The sequence below is a fragment of the Octodon degus genome, unplaced genomic scaffold, assembly GCF_000260255.1.
Source record: "Octodon degus isolate 3935 unplaced genomic scaffold, OctDeg1.0 scaffold00436, whole genome shotgun sequence".
Classification (NCBI taxonomy): Eukaryota; Metazoa; Chordata; class Mammalia; order Rodentia; family Octodontidae; genus Octodon; species Octodon degus.
In genome coordinates this window covers 49,017-56,562 of record NW_004525012.1, presented here as the reverse complement: position 1 = coordinate 56,562, position 7,546 = coordinate 49,017, and positions in this window count along the sequence as shown.

Below are 7,546 nucleotides of genomic sequence, written 5' to 3'. Positions count from 1 at the left end.
CTTTGTTAAAATTGATCATGAGTTTTCTAGTGTCTTGGAGGGTCAACTTTTTGGAGTTTTCTACATAAAAATTGTGCAATCTGAGGATAAGTAGTTTTAACTCTGATTTTAAATATATGTATGCTTCAAGTTTGTTTGCTTGCCATCTTATAATATAGACAGTCATTGACATATAGAAATAATGGTAAAGTATTACTTTGCTCCTGATACTGCCTTTCACAAATACAGTGTCGCCTTGGTTCTTGAGCTTCATTTGGGGAATATGGCAATGCTTGTGTTCGTATTTGTGTGGAGATGGCCATGGTATTGATCATCCTCCAATGCAGAGATTTTGAATGGAAGCAGAATTTTGTCAAATGCATTTGTTTAAGAAGTAATTTTTTTGCAAACAGAAATAATAAATATATATATATATATATAAATAAATAAATAAAATTTTCAATCTGAAGATTTTAATCTAATACAATATGAAGAATTAGTATGTTTTCTGTTGCAGAATGTTCGTGAGAAGTATTCAGGGTCTGTCTTGGTTACTTTCTTCTCACTGCTTGGACAAAATAAGCAACACCCAAAATTAAGGAAGGAAAGGTTCATTTAGCTCACAGTTAGTGAGGGTTTCAGTCTGTACTTGGCTGGCTCTGAGGCAGAGTGACACATGGCAGAGGAGAGCTGTTGATGGAGGCAGAAAAATAGCAAAAGGGGAAGAGCAGTAATTGTGGCAGATAGCAAGCCTAGTTCCCTTTCTTAACATTGCAACCAAGGTATCTGCCCCAGGGTGAGTGTAGCACTAACACCCATAATTCCCAAATTGGATCATTAATTAATCACAAATTCTGGAAGCCTGCCCCACTCATAGCATGAAACTTTGTGGGAATAGCTAGATACAAATCCTAACATATTATCCCCTGGAGCCCAAAACACTCACGTGCATCACTTTATGCAGAAGGCATTTTTGTCTGCCTCTAAAAGTTGCCAAAGTCCTAACAGTTTGAGTATTGTGGAAAATTCCAAGTCCCAAGTCTCCTTTAAGATCTAAGGCAAACTCTTAGCTGTGAGCCCCTATACAAATACAAAGTTAAACACTTCCAACATTCAATGGCACAAGAAAATGTCAAAATTCTTAAAGGTACAAGCAACAGTGTACAAAGCATGGTGAACAAAGCATGTCCAAATTCAAGAAGGGAAAACATTAGTCCTGTAGTTCCATGTGGCAAAGAAGTCTGTTGTGAATTTTGAGCTCCATGGGGCTCTGCCCTTGTGGCACTTTTTATGTAGCTCTCATGGCTTTTTTCTTAGGCCGGCTTTGGTCACTCCCTGCCATTTTCCTTAGGTGATCCACATTCCTGGCTTTTCCAAACTTCTAGGGTCTCCACTGAATTATAAGCTTCTGACTTACAGCTTCACACACTGCTTTCCTAGGGGCACATTGCTTGGCCTTCATCTAAAATCTTGGTGGAAGCCTTCTTAACTTCAGAACTGCATTCTGCATGCACCTAAAACCAATGCCATATGAATGATGCCAAGGTCTGATGTCACCTTGTTTTTCTGTCTGGGCTGTAGGGGTCAAGTGCCTGGATTTATAATCACTCTGACTCTGATTCTGAGGGAAAAAAATGTATGCCGCTGCCATTATGGAATGTAGCGTCAGTCGCCATTCTTTTTAATTGTACCTATAGAACATTACAATTCTGCTTGGTTTAGAGGCATTTAACAGGATCTGAATCTTCCCCATAGCCATTATTCTTTGCACATCAGGAAGAAGTGTGATGTGGAGTGTGTGATAGTACTGTATGGAGATACTTTGAATGAATGCCACCTCCAGCGAAGACCTGTTGTTCTGGCCCATGCAAGTGTAGTCAGCAGACTGTCCTCAGTGCTGATTCTCCCAGGGATCAACTCAGATGCTTCAAACAGCTCTGCCTAAAGTCATATATCCATTCTTTCACTTCCTTTCCCTTCCGTTCCCTTCCCTTCATTCTCCTGCCTGTCTGCCTGTTTTTCTTTTTTTTCTTCCATCTTCCACCTTGTCTCACTTCACCTTGTCTCACCTCACCTCTTTATTTTCCTCTTTTTCACTTTTCATTTTCCTTTCACCTTCTCCTCTTTCCTCTTTTATAGCACTGGGAATTCAATCAAGAACATTCATGCTAAGCCACATTCCCAGCTGTTTTCAATTTTTTATTTTAATACAAGGCCTCACTAAATGCCTGGGCTGTCCCTGAACTCTTGTCTCAGTCTCCCAGTGTCCTGAATTACAGGTGTGTCATGCCATGTCAAACTTACACCTTTCTTTTCCAAGGGCACCTGCATCCCATGATTCAGGAAGTGGTATAAAGGACTGCACATTTCAACCTAATGGAGTAGAGGGTGTTGACGCATCTGATGGAACTTCTAAGTGCCACAGCAACCTGTGAATGACTTGTAGATCCTGCATTTCCATCTGATTTCTTCCTCTGTCCAATCTTGCTCATTCCTCCCTCCATCCACAGGTATTTATCTCAAGGCCATTTCCTAATAAATATCCTATGAGGGTTAACTCTGTTTTGGAGTGGCTTTTCAGAAAGTTCAAACCATGAAAACTGTACAGAACATTTATTATCTTGGGACTTATGCACAACTACCTATAGACAACATGCCACAGGCGGTTCTTACACTATGGACTGATCTTCCTCCACATTCACAGAAAAGAAGAAAGATTACTCAGAGGCTAGTTCATCTTCCAGACACTGGCTGGTTAAGGGTATTTATTCTCTCTTTTCTTTCTCCAATGTTTTTGTTTCCACTGTAATATCATTTTGCATTTTCTCTCTAGATGATCTTACCCATGTTGAAAACATAAAACAATAGTCATGACTCCCAATAAATATCTATGTACTAATTTGAATCTCTTTTTTTCCCAACATTCTTTCTTACCTTCCTTTCATTTTCCTTCTTATTTTTCTATCTATCTATCTATCTATCTATCTATCTATCTATCTATCTATCTATCGATTTATCTATCTATTATCTATCACTTGACCTATCTACCTACAAGAGGTGATTAAAATGTACAGTGAATATTTAAGTTTTTAAAGGTTATTACAGAGAAAGACCCACTGCCGTTAATCTCCCTATGCATGATGCTTAATGAGTCTTTCTTTAGTCCACCCACTTTCCTCCATCTACTTCTACTGTATCAGTTTACATCATAATCTTCTATTTCTCAATTGTCTGTCAATGTCAGTTTGATTGACTTTGTATATGTTCTTATTTTTTCCTTCAAATTGTTTCAAATGTGAAGAATACTTGAAATTCTTTGCCAATCTCTCCCTGATGTACTGGAATGAATTAAATTATGCATGATGTTGGTGCATAGGAAGTCAAGCTAGAAACATATGTGCTGAAAAGCCTGTTCTGTGAGACTCCCTTTCAGTAGGTGGGATATCTTTATAGAACATCAAAATATAGATTTCTTAAGATGATATGTTAGCTCTGTCTCTCTTATTGATGTTTATTTAACCCTGAGAAATTTCTGGTTTCACCATCTTCATGAATTTCAACTAATAATTCTTTTAAATTGTTGGTTAACATTTCTTCTTTGTACTGAGGGAGACTGAGTGTTGAGTCATATGAATATACATTGTAATTAAATAAAACAGTTCTGCTTTCTAGAGTACTGCACAGGTAAGTTATTTCTTTGATATGGATAATTATAGCCAGATAAAGTGAAAATTGTAACAGAACATGAGATGTACTATAATTGTAAACATTACATATATTTATGAGTTATTTGAAATCCTTTGTGTGTGTGAATTCTGATCAAAGCATAATATAATTATTGGTATATTTGTTAATTTATAAGAATATAAATATCTATGTGATCTTCACTGAATATTATATTTGCTGTCTAATGCGATAGGCATTCTGTACTGGATTTCTAAATGGTGGTCAACTTGTTGAACCCAGATGAATTGAAATAGCACAGTGCTGGGTGTGGGAGATCCACCTGAGGATTGTTGTCAGCAGCATAAAAGGCAGAACAGGAAAAGCCATTGGTATGCTGTGAGGGATGCTGTTTGGAGAAGCTGGTGGGACTATTGGAAGCCATTGGTACTCCTGGGCTGCTATGCTAGAGGACCTTGTCATTCTGGCTTTCCTGATGAACTAGGCTGTTCTTGGAGGAGGATCTTGTGACCTTCATTGTCTCTGAGAATGACTAACATTCATTTTGGAGGAGCTGTGTTCCTCAGCTTGAGCATTGCTTCCTGGCACTGGAGGGGAAGATGGTGCACTACTCAGCCTCATGGAGAAGCTTGTCATATTAATGGGCTTTGCTGATGGGAACTCAGCTTTCCTCTAGTGCTTACCATGATTGTTGCTTCCTGGCTGCAGTTCAGATCCCTCAGTCTGACAACTCATTGTATTTTTGTGTGTGTGCAGGGCCTCACTATGATGACTCATTGTTATGAGCTCCAGCTTTTCAGCTGGACTTATGCAAGATATTAAGATCTAGTTCCTAAGCTGGATTCTTAGGTCTTTGGTGTGTGGACAGATTTCTTGCCCTTGTTATATATAATTCTTTGAGTGATGTATTATAAAATAATATGAAATGTGTCCTATATTATATTGCTCCCCTTGCAAAAACCTCAAATCATGACATATTCTATATGTAATTACTTATTCTCCATGACTTTTGGATGCTGGCACATAATCATCACTTCATCACTTTGCCAATAAGTTACTGAAAATTGAGAACAAATGATTAATTGCCCTAAATTACACAATGACTAAATAGCAGACCTTGGACTAAAGGCCAACTTTATGTGATTCTAAAATCTATGATGTGAAGCAATTGAGAGAACCATCCTACAAAAGTTCATAGTCATGCAGTTTTTCTATAATTTGATTTTGCTTCTTAACACCATAGCATTCAAGATATATGTGAAGTAGATTGGCAATCTTCCTGGGTGTCTTAAGTTCTGCATTTGTTCTTGGTCAACAGGACAAAAAGATCATTACATTCTCATAAAGGCAAATATACAAAGGGTGAACTCATCTTTTCGATCATTTAGGAGTTCAATATTTGGTGGAAGAACTTTGAATTTTAAAGCCATGGGCAGAATTGTGTCCTACAAAATGGTACGCCAAAGTCTAAATCCATGATAGCTATGCACATGAGCTTATTTGGAATGAGTTCCATCAGAAAATAAGTAGTTAAAATGAAGTCATACTTAGTACTATGATGTAGATAAAATGTCCTGCAAAAGTCTTATGTATTTGCAGGGTTATTGGATTATCCTGATGCTATACTCATTAGCAGATTCATCTATCCATGAGTTCATCAGCTGAATGTGCTATCAGGAACTGGGTATTGTTTGGAAGAATCTGGACTCTGGATGTGTGACCAGGAAGGTACTGGCCCAGCTCCTCCCTTCCCTCCATGCTTCCTGATCACCATGAAGCAAGCATCTTTCCTCTGCTGTGCTCATCTGACATGCCATTTCTGCCTTGGGTCCAGCTGTCTGTGAACTATAACTGTGTGTCAAAATAACCCCTCCTACCTCAAATTTGGGAGTTGAGTATTTATTTTGTCTCATTGATCAGAAACCGACTAAGACAGATTTTGTTATCAGAGGATGGGTGCCATTTCTATGACTATAAATGACCATGAGGCTTGGGAGATTTTGGAACTGATCCATGGGAAGAGTTAGGAAAGGTTTGGAGATTACAAAGAAGCTGTAGAATGTTGTGAGCTCAATTTGATGGATGATCCTGGTCAAGTCTCAGAAGACAAGGGTGCTAATAGTACTGTGTGCAGTAAAGATCAGAAGGCTTTAGTAGGGAGCAATAACTTCATTGATATTTGGACTAGAGACCATATGCATTATTCTCTTAAAGAATTTGTGTAAATTTTGCACAAGCCCTGAGACTGTTGAACACCAAGATTGAGAGCATTAGTCTTAGTCTTAATTCATATGGAAGAAGCAATTGTAAAGCATTTCAAAGGTCAGGCTGCAGCATGAGTACACATCATTGCTTTTAGTGAGACATATACTAAAACTCAGGAGCAAATTACACATTTAAATGTTATATTTACAAAAACGATGTGCCTGAAAAATTTGGACAAAAGAGAGAATGCTTGCTGAAAAGATTAGCAGTAAAAAGAAGCATAGTACTTTTCACCAGAACAATAGGAAAGATGCTTCAAATGCATGTCAGGAATTAGCAAGGCCCACCTATTGCAGGCTCACATACACAAAGGTGAAAGACAGCTTTGAAAGAAAAAGAAACTGGTGTTCTGATTATAATGGACTACAAAGAGAATTAATTCCCTGGGATCATCTTCACAGCATTCAGCCATCGGGGCACTCAAAGTCTTCTGCTGTCATGATCCAAAGGGACACTGCTACTGCTTGAGAACTTGGCTAATGTAATGGGAAGGAGAAATTTAGCATGATCCATGTAGTTTTAGAAGTTTGGGTACTCAAAATTCAAAGTTGTGTTTTCAGGAGGATTTCATCCAGATTTACTAGGATTTTGGAGACCAGAGAAGTAGTTCCTAAGACAGCAGTGTATGAAACAATGATAGTGAATTTGAAAATATTTTAAAGAATCTAGAAAGCTAAAGAAACCACAGGAAGTGGCCAAAACTACCCAAAAATGAGGACATGAAGTTAAAACTGACAATACCCCACGGCAGGGGCATCTAAGCCTTTTAGAGATCACATTTTGCCACAAATTGCACTTTGTGTTAGGTTGGAAACCACAAGAGTTCATACTAGCCATACTGGGTCTTGATCTTGTTTCAGTCATTACTTTCTTTTTTTTGTGTTTCTCAGAATTACTTTCTGTTCCACTGATCTACAGGTTTTTTTTTTTTTTCTGTTTTGCCAATAACATGCTGGTTTTACCACAGTAGCTTTGTATGTAATTTCAAGTCAAGGATTGTAGTACCCCTGCCTTGTCTTTGTTTCCCAGAATTACTTTCTCTATTCTAGGTCTCATCTTGTTCAATATGAATTTTATGAGTGTTTACTCTAGTTCTATGAGGTATTTTAGAGGTATTTTAATTGAGATTGCATTAAATCTGTATAACAGTGTTAGGATTATGGTCATTTTCACTATGTTCATTCTCCCTATCCATGAACAAACTTTTTTTTTCAATTTTCTTATATCCTCTTTGATCTCCTTTGACAGTGTGCTACAATTTTCAATGTATAGATATTTTACTTACTTCCTCAGACTGATTCATAATTATTTAATTTCTTTGGTTGCTATTTTGCAGGGGGTAGTTTCATTAATATCTTTTTGTTTTGAATTTCTTGTTCGTGTATAGGAATGCTGTTGATTTTTTTTTTTTTTTTTTTTTTTTTTGGAACTGAGGATTGAACTCAGGCCCATGTGCTTGCCAGGGAAGCACTGATTCTACTGAGTCATCTCCCCCTCTCCCTGGAATTCTATTGATTTTGTTAGTGTTGATTTTATATCCCACTATGCTGCTGGGTTATTTTGTCATTTTTATATTATATTTTTTGAAGAATATAAATTTTTAAACAAACATTAGAAA